General features: G+C 29.7%; 1 pseudogene; it reads right to left on the bottom strand.

Annotated features, from left to right (window-relative positions):
• Positions 1-1,002: 1,002 nt before the first annotated feature.
• On the bottom strand, positions 1,003-4,610 carry LOC107929761 ((+)-delta-cadinene synthase isozyme XC14-like; annotated as a pseudogene).
• Between the last annotated feature and the right edge of the window lie 14,863 nt (positions 4,611-19,473).

Here is a 19,473-nt window from a genome sequence, read left to right as displayed (position 1 = left end):
CTGGGAACATCTTAGACGACTATCCATCCAACGGTCCCACCAGAACAATTCATCCCTTTCATTGCCCACCAACCATCGTCATCAATTGGAAATGTTGCTCATTCTGCAAATTTATCATACCCCACGTTGTTACTCCAATTAAGGGACAGAGGGCAACCACTTCAATGATTTTTAAGCATGTGTCGATTACTACTTGAAAGCATTTAGTCAATCTTGTTTTGAGTCGGGGTTTTGGTAGCTTTCTAGTTCAGGTTCGATTTTTATTAGGTACAATTGTCAGGTGTGATTTTTTCTTTTTAAGATTATTACACTTAAATCTTATTATGTGTAAACTCTATTCAGATTTATTCTGATTTAAGTTTGAATATATTTTAGCTTTTAGTTTATTGTGCTTTATATTGAATTAATTTTAGTTTTAGTGAATTAAATATGTATTATTTATCTACGACTTAGTTTGAAAATTACTAAAAAGCCTTTATTTTTATAAAGTAACAAGTATTAATATGAGAGTATTTTTTATCTTTTCATATTTTTTAATAAAATAATACCTAATAAGATTTGGACTTGGAACACTTGAATTTTTAAACTTTTAAATTAATCATTTTAACCAAAGCCTTAGTTGATTTTAATATAATTTTTATAAACATATATTTTTATTTAATTTTTCACCCACTGTGAATATCCTACAATTTAATAATTTGTAATGTATTAATAAGTTTCTTAATTTTTTTTAGTTTAATTGAATTTGGATTGAATTACATTTCTTTTTGGAGGTTGAATTAAGATTATAAATAATTAAGAACTCCATGTGATGGCCTAATGATTAAGGGTGTTCACCGTCTAAAGTGTGACATAGATTTGAGTCGTACTAGTCACGTTGGTTGTTCGGATTTTATCCTGTTAATTCACAGAAAAAAATATAAATAATTAAATAAATAGAGGTTAAGATAATGGTTCAAAGTCATGTATATTAAATAAAAAAATAACATAAAACACATTAGATTTAAAATAATATGAGCTGATTTTTGAAATTATTTATTATTCTAATATAATTTAGCATGAATTAAAGAGGTGTTAAGATTGGTGTAACACCTCAAACATAGTATGACACGTACAAGACACACAAACATACACTATGAATTATTGAGATGCTAGGATTTAAATAACATCTTAAACACAATATAACATAACGAAGCAACACAAACACGAAATGGATCGCTAGATGATATAGATTCTTAATTCCTTAATAAGAGGCTGAAATTGGATCAATGAGCAAAGAAGTTATCCCATCTTTTGTATTTTTCCCAACATATGTGTACCCATCTCCATTCTTGTAAATGAAATCGAGGACCTTTGTAAGATTGAGAATTCGTGTAAGAACTGGCCCCGGAACAACTTTGGATATCTCACTAAATATCAATTCCTGGTTTATATCTTTCCAAGCATTCTCCACTTGCTTCATCAATTCACTACATGCTTCTTCTTCTGAAACTGCATGTTCTCTCATGTAGCATTCAACAGCCGATGCACAGTGCCCTCTCTCTTGCTCAAACTATATATTTATATTAGTTTTATTAATCAAAAGTTGTTGAAAATACTCTTCCAAAATTCGAAAAAAGGTACCTTGTGTGAAGTAACATCATTCAAGAGACGAGCAATAATGGAAGAAGCATCAATGATTTCAGGGTTGTTAGATGCCCAATTAAAAATTTCAGGTGTCACAAAATCTCCCATTCTAACAAAAGATGTGACGATTAACATGATATAACCAGCAGATACAACTGCGTTTCTCATATACTCCTTCATTGTTGGAACATAGTTTTCATTATACCATTTCGCCTCCACAAATAAGATTCTGACAGTTGTTTAAACTATAAAAAGGGACAAAAAAAAAAAGGTCATAATAAAATTTCAAATTTAGAGTACATATGTATTAACTTATAATCCTTTAAATATAAATATTCTATTTATAAAATGGAATATGCTCATGTTGAACATATATCTATATTCAAGGATAACAAAATAACTCCTTGTCTCCTTGCCAACTCCACTTATATTCGACACTTCCCCATATAATATATGAGAACAGGGTTACTAATTTTTATTATTTATGTAAAATTATTTTTAAAAAAAGATAAAATACAAACTTACTGTATCTTTCGCATATTTGACATGATATAATCTTTCTTGCTTAATCATTGCCTCTTCCTCTTCTCCATAAAAATCTAACAATGGCTTGTAAAACGACTTCATGTATTCCGGGAGTTGATCTATATAATCAACATCCCACCTGCAAAATCAATTAGAGAAAAGTTCAAAATCAAACATTTTGAATATTTTTTTATACATAATTACATGAACTAATTGAATCGCTTTAAAATTGAATCCTATGTAAATATAGAAGTTGCTAACCTCTGAATTGCATTCTTGAGGAGTTGAAGTTCTTCAAGTGTGCCATATGAGTCATATGTGTCATCCATTATTGATGCCATGACGAATGTTTTTGCTAATATCTCCCTAGAAAAAGAGTATTGTGGCTCAAAATACACTCCTAATATCCAAAGGTAACCTTCTACCAATCTATCTCGAGCAAAAGGTAGTTTTGTAGCTAAGTCTAAACCATTCTTCCACCTGAAACAAAACCCACATTAGCCTAACTATGTATAGTTCACTATTAGGTATCAGTTAGTCCTTTTAAATTAGGATAAACAATTAATATTGAATGTTGAAGGAGTAATATATTGCCTTGAGATCTTGCTTAGCTCTTCCTTGTGTAAAATTTGTAACAAGTTGAAATCCAACTCTGCAAACTTCAACAGCGTTTTGTTATGTGAAGCATCGCCTTGGTAAATGGAAATGAATCGCTTAGCCTCCAACCTTGGCAAGCCCTTGCGGATGGATTGGAATAGAGCATGGGAGACTAAGGCTGAAAGGGGATATTCGATAGTGCCAGAAGCTTTGGCTAAACCTAGATGAGTGGTGGTGAAACCAAGCGCTTCTTCAAGTATATCTTCACCATGCACACGTAAATGGGAAGCTTCATATAATTCGAGTAAGCCTTTCACATCACTTGTTAAGGACATGTCAAAGTTTCCATCATCATCTTTGAACTTGTGGAACCATTCTAATCAACCCAATAAAATATTATTATATTAATCTTTGTAATATAGAGAAATTAAATCTAATATGGATCTCGATCTAGAGTATTGGATTGATTATTTATTTGTGTTATATTATAGAGTGAAAATTTCAAAAAAGTATTTTATTTTTTAACAATTTTGATTAGGTTGGATCATCTATTCAAGTTCTTAGGACTATGTAAATTAAAATTTTAAAAAACATTGTAGGACTATGTAAGACTTAGGCATAATGATTTTTTTTGCCCTCAAACTTTATAAAAAAAGTCATTTTGGTCCTTTATTTAATTTTTGTTTATTTTAGTTCTTAAATTTTATTTTTTTTCAAATCAATCCAAAATGAATGGACATGCTTATATTTGTTAACTTTGTTGATGTGACATATATGTGAATGATATGTCAGAATTTAACTCAGCCCAATAAAATATTATTATATTAATCATTGTAATATCGAGAAATTAAATCTAAAATTTAAACTCTCAACAACGAAGTTTGTAGGAAATAGAGAAAAATAAATCGAAGAAAAAAATAAGATGCACAATATGAGAACGATTTTCATCGTGGTCATCACCATCATAATTTATTATTATAGGAAAATAATTACATGCAATTACTTTTATATGGATTTTAAGTAAAAATAATATAGATCTCGATTTAGAGTATTGAATTGAATATTTATTTGTGTTGAATTATAGAGTAAAACTTTTAAAAAATTCATTTTATCTTTTAACAATTTTAATTGAGTTGATCATCGATTCAAGCTACTGGTGAAGGAGCTGGGCAAATTTTTTGAATCAAAATAGTTATATTATTTTGTTGACCAGTCAAAACAATAAAAAAACAAGATTTCACGTGAAAAACGGGAAGGAAAATGGACTCACCACAAGGGACACCCAATCCGTTCTCTCTAAGCAATCGAAATTGAAGAGAAGTAGTCTCAAGAGTTTGGTCATCCTTATAGTCATGCTCATAAATATTGAGCAATACTTCCTCTATCTCTCTTTCAAAATGGTAACTCACACCCAACCGTTTGATTGTATCAATTAAACGCAATTTGTAGAGCAACTCATCATCCATCACTACCTTAATCATCCTCCTTACTTCTTCTTTCAGTTCTTCATGTTGTAGTTTAGTTTTAGCATCAACGTTCTGCAAAATTGTAATGTAGTACAATACGAAATCAATATAAACACGAAAACATAATTGCTCATGTGCAAACACTTGTATATATGTGATTTAAGCTAAACAATATACTAACGACTGATATTTACTCGTGTGCAAACACACGTATGTATCTAAACTCTTTACCGTTGTTGGAGATGAAAGGAAAATATCCCCCCAAACGCTAGGATGAAACTTGGCTGTGGGACGCTTCTGGTTGGACATGGATCCATGAGTTGAAGAAGGAAGCTTTGAAGAAGACATTTTGTTAGATAGTAATTCTGTATGTTGGAAACACTACGGAATGAGATGAATTGGTGTGAGGCGAAGAGCTCCTATGTTGAACTATTTATAGAACTTTCTCAGCATGTGAAAATCCTATATTTACATATAAATCTATAAATTGAACAGCAGGGTTCGGTAAAAATAAAAATAAAAATTATAAAATTATTAAAAAATTAAAAAATCTATTGGAGTGATTTGATAGAAAAAATGCAAGTTTGAGGGTTAAAGAGAGGGAAAAAAATTAAATGGAAGACTAAAAAGATTTTTTTTAATGTTGGAGGGCTAAATAAGTCATTTTACCAAATTAATTCAATCAATCAAAAATATAACTAAACTATAAAAAAAAACAATTTTGATATGAAATTGAATCAAGTGAAGTGATAATAATATGAATTCAAGTTTTAAGTTGACATTAACATTGTTGTTTGTATAGGAGGATGTGGGTTCGAGCGAGTTGAAGCGTGTTATCCTCATTTTCAAGGGTTGGGAAGAGATTATGGGTAGTTCTAGGCATTGTATCAAAAATGAAATTAAATTATAAATAAACAATGCTAAAATATTAAATATCTATATAGTCATCATTTAAATTTAATTTTTAAGAAAAGTAGTAAAACTATTTAAAAATTAGGCATAATGACTTTTTTGCCCTCCAACTTTATAAAAAAATTATTTTGGCCCTTTATTTAATTTTTCGTCTATTTTAACCATTGAACATGATTTTTTTTTTGTCAAACCAACCTAAAATGAATGGACAAGTTAACATTTGTTAACTTTGCTTATGTGACATACACGTGGATGACATGTCAACATTTAATTAAATTTTTAAAATTTAAAAATATTTAAAATATTTAAATAATTTCAATAATTTTGCATTTTAAAAAAAATTATAATATGTTTTTTTGAATTTTTAAAATTTTTAAAAATTAGTTAAATGCTAACGTGTCATCCATGTAACAATCCATGTGTATACATATCAACAAAGTTAAAAAATGCTATCTTTTCCATCAATTTTGGAGTGATTTGATTAAAAAAATAATTTAAAATGTCTAAATGAATGTTGCGTACTATTTGTAATTTAATACACTTTTATTAATATAATTTTAAGTAAAAGGAAAATCATGTTTTAGACAATTTTCTTACAATTTAAAATGGTTGTACTTCATATGGTTTACAAAACTTCTTTTTAATGAAATTCGTAAAGTTATTCTGTTTAAAAATTTTAGATTAGTTTTTTTAAAAAAACTTTCTAATCGTATATTACCATATTATGTTATACCATAAGGTGTAAGACCCAAACTTGATGTGTATAAGATGGATAATTATTATTATTTTAACAATTTTAAATAAATAAAAGTTAAAATCATAAGTAAAATTTGAAAGGGTTAGATAGATTTTAAAATTTTACATAAATTCTTAAGGTAAGAAAATAAAATTTTATAAAACTATTATAAAAATAAATTATATTATCGTAAATATAAAATATTATTTAATTATGATTAATATTTAAATTTTTTATCATTGGATATTTTAAAAAATTGTCCTTATGATTTAATTTAAATTTAAATTTTGATTATTTCATTAAAATTTAATATTATCATAAAGTATGCATTATTTAATTTAAATTTAAGATAACAAGATATATAAAATTTAAACTTTCTTTTTAAAATTTTTTAGTAGGATATCAATAATAATGTGGATAATTTAAAATAACTACATTTCGCACTCTAAAAGAACGCCACGTGTATTGCCAAAACTATTTTTAAATTTTAATGCATTTTTATTGGTTTCATTTTAAATAAAATTAAAATCATGATTAAATTTTTTTAAAAGAAAACATGTCAAAAACAATTTTTTTTAAAAGAAATTTAAAATAGTTCTACATATTACGGTTTAATGAAATACATATAAATTATTCTATTAAAAATTATATTAATTAAAACAGTTCTAAAATTGAAATTTATTTTAAAAATTCCAAATAAAATTTTGTCAGGCCTCAAAATAAATAAGGTTAGTAGAAATGATTAATTAAGAAATGAGCCTTAGGCTTGATGGTTAAGAGTTAGTCTTATATCCTAGAAGTTATAAGTTTGAGCTTCCTTCCTCCCATTTGTTTTTTTTTTTTTCAATTTCGGCAAGCATAGATAAATTACCATTGTCGCCCCTAGGGTTTACAAACCCGAAGTATATAATCAATTTTTACTTCGTAATTAAATTTTCACTTTGCCCCTTTCTCATAATTCTAATAAAATTGTTCTCCATACTCTTTTTCTTTTTTTCTCCCATTCTTCCATATTTTCACTTTTGTATTTTTTATTATTTTTCTTACCCCTACCAAATCATCTCTCGTTCATTGAATTCTATTAGTATTTAGATTGCCATTAATAACATCTATATCTTTTCCAAGAAACGATAAATACGCCTTGTTTTGATGATTAAATCTTGAATTTCCATAATATTAATGTCTAGTATTAATCTTTAGGTTAGATTAATCGATCTTTATGAATCTTGCCAAATCTTTGATAATCTTACAAAAACCATAATACCAACCATTAATTCATGTGTAAATGTTGTTTGAAAGACCGGATCTAGGTGAATCGGACCAAAATCAAGCATGAGGAACATTGATCAGACACATGGTGAAAGGTGTGTTTTTTATCAAGTGAATCGGGACAAACTGTGTGTAGTTTAGGGCCAGATGATCCCCCACATAGCCATGTGCACCTGTAGATTTTAGGGACTTCGTGAACCACATGACCTCAGCGTGTTACAGGGTCTACCACATGACCGTATCTCTCATTTCTTCTCTTCCTTGAAAGCTTGCAACCTGACATCCATCTTCACTTCTAGTTTCGTATCTAAGAGGGCCAGATCACTTTGAATCTTTGCAATCTCCTGCTGTAGGCCATTGACCTCCTTTTGCAGATGTATGGTAACCCCTTCACTGACCATGAAGATCATGCTTGTTCTGATACCCTTAATGTGGATTGAAATTGTTCAGTAAGAATAAGAGAGATTAGAGAAAAGAGAGTAGAGAAGAGAGAAATCAAGAGAGGAGAAATTCTTGTGTATTTTTCTGCATGCCTTTTCTGGTTCTCCATAACCAACATAGAAAGAGGAAAAACAACCGGGAAAGATGGTTCAAAAGTTTGTTACTAACAATATAACCGTTGTTGACCAAAACACAACATTTAAGTAAACTAAGGGTCCGTTTGTTTACATGTAAAAGGTTTTACGGAAAATACTTTCTGCATTTTCCTGTGTTTGTTTCATAGAAAACAGCTTGGTCAATGGAAAATGACTTACAGGTCAACGAAAAATTAGTCTTTTTCCTTGTAAATTGACTTACCCTTTTGAAAAGCGTAAGTCGTTTTCTAGAAAAGAGCTCCTCAATAGATAATTTTACTTTTATATAAAAATTAACTTAAGTCAAGTTTAATATTATTATATTGATAATAAATTTTATTTTTATTTTTAAAAATATTTAAAATAATTAAAATATTAATATAAAATATTATATTTTTTAATATTATTAAACATACGTATTTAATTATTTATATTTAGTCATATAATAAATTATTAATATAATTAATATAATTTATTATTTTTAATAAATTATTTAGTATTTAAATTTTATTTTAATAGTAAGTTTTAAAAAATAATAATTTTAAATAATATTATTCACATATTATTGAAAATATCAATATTAATATTTTAATACTAAATATTTATTATAATTATAAATATATTAATAATAAATGTTTTGTAGTATAAATGTTAAAATATGTCATATGTCTATATACTCTTCACAAATTTGCAATTTAGTTTCTGTACTTTTATTTTTAAGAATTTAGTCCCTCTACTTTCCATATTTGAAAATCAAGTCCAACTGCTGACATTGTTGATTTTTTTTGTCAATTTTGTTAGTGTCACATTTTTAAATAAAAAAAAAATACTCAGTTGGTAGTCATGTAACTAAAAAATTATCATTGCAATGAACCTAAATTTAACAAAATATTCTTAATATATGTAAAAATAATGTAAAATATAAAATTATAGATATGAAATAAACTCAATTAAACAATGAAAAAAAATCTCAAATGTATGTTTGTTTAATTGAAAACGAATTTTATGAAATATTTTTAAAGAATCTGCCAAACAAAAGAAAATATTAGCTTTTCTAGAAAAGTAAGTTATTTTCCAGAAATTATTTTCCGGAAGCCATTTTCAGTGAAACAAACGGAGCCTAATTTTGGAAGTTGGCAATTTTTTCTAAATCAGCCCATGAATTTAGATTTTATTAAGCTGTGATTATGTCACATTTTGAAATTATGTTATTTCATTATTTAAAAATTAAAAAATATATAAAATCTAAAAAAATATTAAAAAGAATTTAAACCATTTTTGGGTGATGGTGTGGTATAATCTCCAAGTTTTATATAATCATACATTAATGAAATTCAAGTTTAGAGACCAAATTTAGAAAAGTTGCAAAATTTCAAGACTAACATGGATAAAAAAAATTGCCAATTTCAAGAACTAAATGTTGTTTTATCCATGAAGAAAAAACGGAAATGAGGGGGATAAGTAGAAAGGAAAAGAAATGAAAATGATTTATTAATGTTTAAATAATTGAATTGGTGATTCAAACACCGGTTCTCGATTCAACCATAACAAAATTAAAAAAATTCGTGAAAGTTCAAAAATAATTAAAAAATAATCATCAAAAATAAGGAAAAAATAAACACATATAAATGATAATAGAAATATAAACATTCATTTTATAAATTATAAAAATTAAATTAAATATTTCAACTAATTTAAATTTGGTTTAGAAGGTTTTTAATCTGTTTTTAAAGTGTTTTAATTTTTGTTTTATTTTTAAATGATGATATAAAGGATTAGATTAGCTTAAATTAATTTGTCCTTAATATCTTAATAATTATCATAAATTAATTTTGTAATTAAAATATATTAATTTTACTATAAAAATTGAACGCCGATAATGACAATATAGAAAGATCACAAAGCAATAAGAAAGAAAAGCACAGATTTTACGTGGAAACACTTTCGGGAAAAAACGATAGGCAGAGGAGAAGAAAATTCACTAATGTTGAAAATTGTATGATACAAGATGAGTTTTGAGTATATCTATTTAAAGGTTGAAAAAAACGTTATTCTAATAAATGTCAAATAGAAGAAGAGTAGTCCTATATTGATTCTACTTGTGCAATCAAAGTTAAATAGAAGAAGAGTAGTTCTATATTTTAGCTCTCAGCCTTAAGCCCACCACAGATCCCCTGATTTTACCATAGTATTATTTCTTTAACAAGAATTTGGGTCACACAACTCTAACAATCTCCACATTGACATGAATTCTCAACGAACAAGTTCTCCACCTCTTCCATGAAACCCCTAGAAAGGGGTATTCATCAACAATGAACACCAACCAATTCCAAGAAATGCTCAAACTTGGTTATAATAAGTGACTTAGTCATCATATTTGTAGGATTATCATGAGTACTAACTTTGCTCACAACAATATCACCACGAGCAATAATATCATGCATAAAACGATATCGAACATCAATGTGCTTTATTCTCTCATGAATCATTTGAACCTTCATAAGGAAGATGACACTTTGACTATCACAAAACACTATACTGATTTGAAGGTCTTAACTAAGTTCACCAAAGAGTCTCTTTAACCAAATAGCTTCTTTACAAGCCTCAGTAATTGGCATGTACTTGGCATGTACTCGACTTCTATAGTAGACAAAGCAATTATAGGCTACAAAGCGACTTTCCAACTGATTTTGCAACCCCCAATACTAAAGACATATTCTGTGAGAGATCTTCTTCTATCAAAGTCTCTGGCAAAATCAGAATCAACATACCCAATAACTCCATCTCTAGTTCTTCCAAACTGTAAACAAACATTAGTAGTACCTCGTAAGTATCTGAAAATCCACTGAACTTTTTTCCAATGTTCTTTATTAGGATTCGCCATGTATCTATTAAATGCATATAATACATTTGGATGTGAGAAAACCATAAAATACATGAGAGATCCCGTTGCACTAAAATATTAAACATGTGACATGTAGCCAATCTCAACATTTGATTGCGGTGACAAAGTCGATGAAAGTCTGAAGTGGGTTGCTAATGAAGTACTAACAGGCTTGACGCTCTGTATATTGAACTTGCAAAGAACGTTCTCAATGTACCTTTACTGACTTAGGTACAATTTACATGCTTTTTTATCTTTGAGAATCTCCATCCCAAGTTTCTTCATTGCTGCTCCCAAATCTTTCATCTCAAATTCTTTACTAACCTGGGCTTTGACATTTCTTATCTCTCATTTATCTTTGGCTACCATCAACATGTCATCAATAGAAATGAGTAGATATACAAAAGAACCATCACTTTTTTCTTAAAATAAGCACAATTGTCAAAGCTACTCCTTTTGAAATCATTAGTAGTCATAAAAGAATCAAACCTCTTGTACTACTGTCTTGGTGACTATTTTAAGCTATAAAGGGACTTTTTCAATAAGCAAACATAGTCCTCCTTTTCTGAAACTATAAAACCCTTTGGTTGTTTCATGTAAATATCTTTCTCATGTTCTTTATGCAAGAATGATATTTTTACATCTAATTGTTCAAGCTCCAAATCATGCATGATTGTAATACCAAGCAATGATCGAATCGAACTATGCTTTGCAACTGGAAAAAACACATCTGTGAATCTACACCTAGAATCTAATTGTAACCTTTTGCAACCGACCTTGATTTATATCTAAGTTCTTCAACTCCTAGAGTCCCTTCTTTCTTTTTGAACACCCATTCACAACGAACCTCATTTTTACCTTTAATAAGCTTCACTAGGTCTCATCTTTTATTCTTATGGAGCTATTCCATCTCTTCTTGCATGACTAACATCTATTTTCCTGAATCTTTACAACTAACTACCTCGAAATAAGTAGATGGGTCTTGATTTGCATTTATATCTTTAGCCATGTTTAAAGCATAAGCAACTAGATCAACCTTGGTGTACCTCTTTGGAGGTTTAATTTCTAGGTCTATTATTGGCAATAGAATGTTGTGGTAAAGAAGCAACTCTATTATAAGTTTCTGTACTAACTTGAGGAGTAGACTCTATTGTAGATCTTAGATCAATCTGAAGCTCGACCTACTTCACATATGTATTTGAACTTTGCTGGTCTTCATTGGAAGAGTCATTAAAAGATAAGTTAAGTAGTATAACAGTTTCAAAGAAAATAACATCTTTGCTAATCACGACTTTTCTATTTTCAAGACACCATAACTTATACCTTTTAACACTAGCTTTATAACCAAGAAAAACAAATTTAATGGATCTAAGTTTTGGTTTTCCATTATCAATATAAGCATACGTAGGACATCCAAAAATCTTCAAATTAGAATAATCAATAGGATTACCAAACCATACCACTTATAGAGTCTTTTTCTGAATGGCAACGGACGAAGACCATTTAATAAAAAAACATGTAGTAAAGGTCGCTTCAGCCCAAAACGACTTCAGTAAACAAGCATTCGACAACGTACATTGAAACTTTTCCATGATTATTCTATTCATTCATTTTGCAACGCCATTTTGCTGTGGAGTATGATGAATTGTCAAGTGTCTCACAATCCCTTTTGATTTACACAATTCATTAAATTCATTAGAACATAATTACAAGCCATTATTTGTATGATGGTGTTTTATCTGTTTTCATATTTTCTTCTCGATTATATTTTTCCAAGCCTTAAATGTGAAAAACACATTATTTTTTTGCTTCAGGAGGAATGCCCAAACCTTTTGGAAAAATCATCAATGATCGTCAGCATATAATTAGTGCTACCCCTCGAAAGCACTATAGATGGTCCCCAAAGATCAGAATGAATATAATCCAACATTCCCTTCATGTTATGGATTCTTCTGGTGAATTGAACTCTCTTTTGCTTCCCAAAATCACAGTACTCACAGAACTTCAGTTTGTTAATGCCTTGTCCATCAAGAAGTCCTCTTTTACTCAATTCTTCTATGTCATTCTCATTTATATGTCTTAGACGCATATGCCAAAGTCTAGTAACACCATCATCTAACAAGGAAGCGGAAACAACGGTTGTATCACCAATAATAGTTGAACCTTGCAAAACATATAACTTGACAATCTTTCTCTGTCTTTTCATCACAATGAGAGAACCCTTGTTGATCTTCAAAACCCCACTTTAAACTGCGTACTTGTGCCTTTTTGAATCAAGAGTACTCAAGTAAACCAAATTCCTCTTCAATTCTGGTACATGTCACGCGCCACTAACTGTTCTAATGACTCCATCGAACATCTTAATTTTGATTGTACCAATACTTGTGATTTTACATTAAGCATTATTTCCTGCCGAAACAACATCTTCAGACTTTATTTCATATGTTATAAACCAATCTCGATTGGGACTTATATGGAAGGTGTAATCAAAATTGAGGATCCACTCCTCGTTCACTTTAGAGTTATCAGCAGAAGCAACTAGGAGTTCACCATCGTTGTAGTCTTTTCAACATCAGCTTCACCAGATTGTCCTAGTTGTAGCCTAATTTTACATGTTCGACGTAGCCTCAGCTTCACCATCACTTACAATTTGTAATCTCCTCAACAGACATTAGACTTGAATTCGAGAGATTACATCGGTCACCGAAATGTCCTAGTAGCGATTAGGGATTATAAAATAGTCAATTTAAAAAAATTGTTTATCTTATAAGAAAATCTTAGTCTATTTTCTGAAAAACTCATGAGTTACTAAAAACAGATTAACTTTAATAGTTATCTTGTAACGGTGATTACCTTTGAAAGCATAGCTAATTCTTAATTTATTTATTAAAAAAAGTTTAACAAGAATCTGGTAGCAGGAAAGTAATTTTTATTTTGTTTTAATAAAATCCATATTTCATGCATATTTGATTATAATCCATAATTCATTATTTAAAAAATAATTTAAAAGACATGCATGTTAAATAAAACCAAAACCTAAGTCTCGTGCCATAGTTTAAATAAGACGTTACAGTTTCTTAAATAGTTGGGATTATAAATAATTATAGGTAAAAATAAAAATATGAACATAACTTTAATCTGAGTCGAGCCCTCCAATTTGCCGATTTCACTTCCTAACCTAATGGGTTATCTGTAAAATGTAAAGAAAAGGGAAGTAAGCTATGAAACTCAATATGAGTTCGATCACAAGTAAACTGAAATGAAACTGTAAGCAAATCACATGATTAGTAGTTATGAGAATAATCATAATCATAAAACACTTTAGAATAAGGGTTTATCCTATCATCACTTCACTACACTATAACAGAAAACACAGTTTTATATGCACATGCTGGTGAATGACAATGCAATTTCAAATTCAGAAAAGTCCTACCCAACTCCACTACACACCTCACTTATGAGTTTCCCCGAACTCATTTACCATATTACTCCAGTTTGTGGATGAACCACCATTGATTTGCAGATGATCTGCCTTGTTGTGGATACATAACTACAGATAAAAACTACCACTGAGTTTGTAAATATGTTAGGTAAACCACTAGTATTTTTACATAAAAACATTTGCATCTAAGCTGCCACTTGGTTCGTGATCGAACCACATATTTGCAGTTACTTCCACTTGCTGTGAGTGCACAACATGTTTGTATATTAAACATACTGCCACTAGGTTTGTGGACAAGCCACTACTTGTTTTCTTATTATTAAACTGCTACTATTCCTTCGTACAAATCATTCTACTCTATGCAATGCAATATGACATACTTTATAACATGATAATGCAAAAATCTATAGGCATGCTTAACACTTATTTCACTCAACAGTAGAAATAAACATGTATTTAGCGAGGTGATAACAGTGTTAACACTCGCCATTTATCAATCTCCCTTAACAGTAGCCATGATTAATACTACATATTTATCCATGGCACCATAGTGATCAAGTTAATCAATATAAATAAACACATTACAATAGTATAATTTTAGGCATATAAATCATTGATTCTCATATAAACACAAATTCAAGGATGAATTAAGTGCATAAAAACTTCTAGGAGCAAATCAGGGATCAAACAGGGACTAAATTCAACATAACATAAATTTATGGGAAAAACTGTAAAACAAGAGACACATGGCCATGTGGAAGGCTATAGGCCATGTCGAAGGGTTACACGACCGTATGGCCAGGCTGTGTGGAACATGCAAAATTAGGCTACAGAAGAGACACGATTGTATGGTAGGTTGTGTGAAGTGTTTTAGATCGTGTGAAAATTAAAATATCCTAGGGTTTGAGGGGGACATGGTGGTGTGAGGGGTCGTGTGGTCTACATGCCCGTTTGGCTAGTCGTATGACCCTATTCTGAGGCACAATTTGCCTCGATTAGCTTGTAAAAGAACAAACACCTTTCACTGGGATTCTGAGTGACATCTCTTACATTCAAATCAAGTCTTTCAAAGATATTTATACACGTGTTAACATTGGGTATCAAGATTCAATTAAGATTAATAGAAGATTTTGACAATGACTGTAAAGGATTGCTTAATCTAACATAAGATTAGCGCCGGATAGTAGTATTATGAAAAGTCGGGTAGTAATATTAAGAAGAGTTCTAGCATGCTAACCATTAGTTCTAAGCCTATTTCCTATTTAGTTTCCAATGATATTTATTTTAGTGTGATTTTTATTCTAGGTTGCTAAAAATTAAAAGGAAAAGAAATAGGAGGAATGGAGTTTAAACCTAGGCTCAAGGGATGGAAGTTAACACTAACCCATTCAATCTATGTCTTATTTTTTGTTTATTTTAGTAACTTAATTGTATATAATTATTTCGAGCATAACTTACATATTCTTTATTAGCTTAGACATTTACTCAATTTTTTTCTTATTAACTTATTTAACTTTATAGTTGTTAACACATTTCTATTTTAGTTTACATGCAATAACTAATATTCATAGTGAAGTCTCATTATTGATATTTTAATTCATTTTACCCCTTTTTCTAGTTAGGTTCTAACTCAATTAAAACACACCATTTTCAAATTAAACCTTGTAATCAAGTTTTGTTTTAGTTTAATTAATATAATAATACCTAATTAAATTGTTTTAATGCCTAATTAATTATTTATGACCCTAATTTCGGTATCCGTTTCAAACCCTTGATTTATAAACGCTCAATGATAATCTTATAAATTGGGATGCAACCACTTTCGATTTTCACAAACCCAATTCTTCTAACCCGATTTTGGAGCGTGACACAACCCCATCTACTATATTTTCATATAGAATGTGGATTACGAAAATTTTGGAGTTTGAAAAATTTGGTTCCAACAAATTTTAAGAGTTTTTACATTCGCCAAAAATTCGGTATAAGTATTTTTATATGCATGGACTTGAAATATATTAAAACAATATATTTTTAGATGTTTTCGATTGATATAATTAACTTAGAAATAAATTCATTGTTGCAATTAATTTTAAGATCGAATTTTGAAAAATCTGTAATTCTCTTAACCTGACCTAGATGTTAGACTTAAATTCAAAAAATTACATCAACCTTCAAAATATCCTAATAGTGACTGGGGTTTATAAAGCAATAAATTTAAAAGAATTGTTTATCTTAAAAGAAACTTTTAGCTTATTATCTGACAAGCGCATGTATTACTAAAAATAGATTAAGTTTAACACTAATCCTAAGACGGTGATTATCTTTGAAAATTTAATTAATTCTTAATTTATTTATTACACATAATTTAATTAAAATTTGGCAATGGAAAAATGATTTTTATTTAGTTTTAATAAAATCCATCTCTCATTCCTATTTTATTATAATCCATAATTTATTATTTTAAAATTAATTTAAAAAAGACATGCATGCTAATTTTACTTTTCTTTCCTATATTACGTGTACGAAAGAGAGGGAAGAAAAGTTTATGATTGAGTTTTTTGAAAAAAAAAAATTCGACTTACAATCTGATCTCCGATATTTTTATATAGAGTGTGGATTACGCAAAACTCAACAAATTGTCTCTCGAAAATTTAGGAATTTTTATATTTTGTGAATTATTCAGTTGATGGACTTGAAAAATATTATTATTTTAGAAAAAAATAAAATTTTAACTTTTTTATATATACTTTTAGAATATTTTTTATAAATATACTTTTAGAATATTTATAATATTTATAAATATCAAATAATGAGAATAAATAAATCTTAAAAGATAAAATACTTATAAATTATATAAAAATTATTTAATAAACTTCATTAATACAGTTAAATTGTTCGAGTTCAATTTTAAAAAATAAATATGTCAAATAAAAATATTGTTACAATATAACTAATTTAGAACACATAAATTTGAAGCCATATATATTTGAAATTTTTTTCAAAGCAAAATAATAATAATAAAAAGATAATTGAGTATAATAAATTTGAATCACTAATTAGGTCTCAAATTATTATTTTAGAAAAAAATAAAATTGAGTATAATAAATTGTTAAATTGTGCAATCTATGAGGGTCAAGTCCTATTTTGGAGGAAAATTTTCCTTTTGCAGAAACATACAAAATGCTCGAGGACTAGCATAAGCTAAGTAGAGGGGATTTGATTAAATACTAAAGTTACATATTTTATGTAATTAAATTGGTTAATCTATGAGAATGCACCACTAATTTTGCTATATTTATTGAATTTTGTGCAGGAATGCAATTTGGGACTAAATAGAAGAAAAAGGAAACAATTGGGCCAAATTAAAGAAAGAAGCAAAGAAGGAGGGCGAAAGTAGAATTTTTCCAATATTAATTAGCTGAAAATTTTGTTGACTTAGTGGGGGAGATTATTTTGGGATATTTTTGTCATGGAATATTTTTTTTTCCTTGAATTTCTAGACTAGTTGGCTCCTAAATTAGTAAATCCTTTAGTATAAATAGAGCATGTATTGTTCATCAATTCATCAATCAAAAAATATTTAGCTTTTATCTTTCAATTCTCTCCTTTCTCACGTAGCACTGTTTCTTTAACTTCTTTGTCTTCAATTTATTCCTAGCAGCAACCAACTTTAAATCATTTGCAATTCCTTTTTCAAATTCCCTTTTCAACCACCCACTTTAACATATTCCAACCCCCATACTCAATCACATCACCCATCTTTTCACCCTTTCTACCTTATTTATCAAATACCAACATGTCCCAAACCTTAGCCAACTAAACCCATTTTCAGCTTTAGGCCGAGTTAGCCTCGTCAAAACCCGTGAGTTACGAACCCGAGCCATTTAACTCCTAAAATTCCAGTACTTATTACTTTTCCGGATTAAGAGTATGATTTTGTCAGCTCATAAAGTCAGATCAACACTAAGTCAAAAAAGACGCCGTTTGATTTAGTGTGATTAGACGTACAGTTGGAATTCCGAAAGGAACGTTTCTAATCGGTTTTCTGTGAACACATTGGCGTGCCAAGTGGAGATAGCTGTTTGGTTCCGTCAAGGGAAGTAGTAACCGGATTTGAATGCCCCACGCGGTTGAGGGCACTGGTTCGAGCTAGGCTCTTCTAGATCGCAAAGCTGCCGGAGTTCTAAATCACGAACGTTTCGTGGTTGTTCGATCAGTAAGGGTTAGTTATTGGACATTCCATAACTAATTTACACAAGGAAGAGTTGGTGTCCGAGGCGTCCTTGGTAGCTATAACTAGCTTATTGGAGAAGAGGAGTTCATTTAATTTCGAGGATCGGTTCAAAGACGAGGGAAAATCCATGCCTAAGGCAGAGCTTATTTTAATTAATTCTTTTACATATTTTATTTAACTGTTTTTATTATTCTGTCTTCAACTTTTACTTTTTACGATTTTTATTTATTTATTTCAGGCTCTAGATTTTCGACTTTATCCTCCCCCATAATATCTTGGGCACGACAATTGTCCCGATATAAATCTGGTCAAGAGAAGAACAATTTACAGTAAACCTAGTCTCTGAGGGATCGACCCTACTTCCTATACTGCTGAAATCGTAAATTAGGCGTAGGTTTATATTGGTGGATTCGACACCCATCAAAAAAAAAGAAGAAGAAGCCGATCCCCTAAACATAGCCTAGTTCGGCTTTTTATATCTCCCCTATTGCTTGTGTTGTTATTTCTTTTTAATGTTTGCAGGTACTTGATTGGCATGGCTAGTGGACGAGCGGCGCTTGGGCGGTGGTAGTAGAGGACGTGACAGGGGTGGTGGCAGTGGCGCAAGTGGGGCACTAGGGTTTCAGTCTCTGAAACCCTAGTCTCACATGGGCACTTGGGTTTTGTTTTTGTTTGGGTTGGCCTGGGCAAATGGGCCTGCAACACTTCCTATACAAAAGGGCTTCAGAAGAAAGTGGATGTCAAACTGGGAAGGACCTTATGTGGAAGGCCTTATCTGGAAAAGTGTTAATATTGACCAAGATGGATGACAAGAACCTGTCTAATCTTGTGAATTCTGATTCAAGCAAGAAATACTTCACTTTTTTTTTAAAAAAATTCGAAAAAAGAAATGAAAAGAAAAAATAAATAAAAGAAAATAAAAGAAAAAGAAAAAGGAGAGGCCAAGGTGAAAACCCGCAAAGGGCGCCTTGAGACCAAAGGGGTTTTGAATTAAAAACCCAAGAAAAGGGTAATTCAAATTTTGATCGAAGGTGGGGCATGCATTAGTCTTACTATGCCTGAATTAGCAAGAAGGATGGATGCTACATCTTAGGGCATCAACAAAGTCTTCTAAGACTTCTAAACACGTATCAAGTTCAAAAGGTCCTCGAGAAGTTTTGTACAGAAAAGCTCATGCTACGATATCTGGGGCACCTATTTTCATCTT

The sequence above is a fragment of the Gossypium hirsutum genome, chromosome D11 (genome assembly GCF_007990345.1).
Source record: "Gossypium hirsutum isolate 1008001.06 chromosome D11, Gossypium_hirsutum_v2.1, whole genome shotgun sequence".
Taxonomy (NCBI): Eukaryota; Viridiplantae; Streptophyta; class Magnoliopsida; order Malvales; family Malvaceae; genus Gossypium; species Gossypium hirsutum.
Note: the sequence above shows the minus strand (reverse complement) of the source record. Positions and strands in the feature narration are given on the sequence as shown.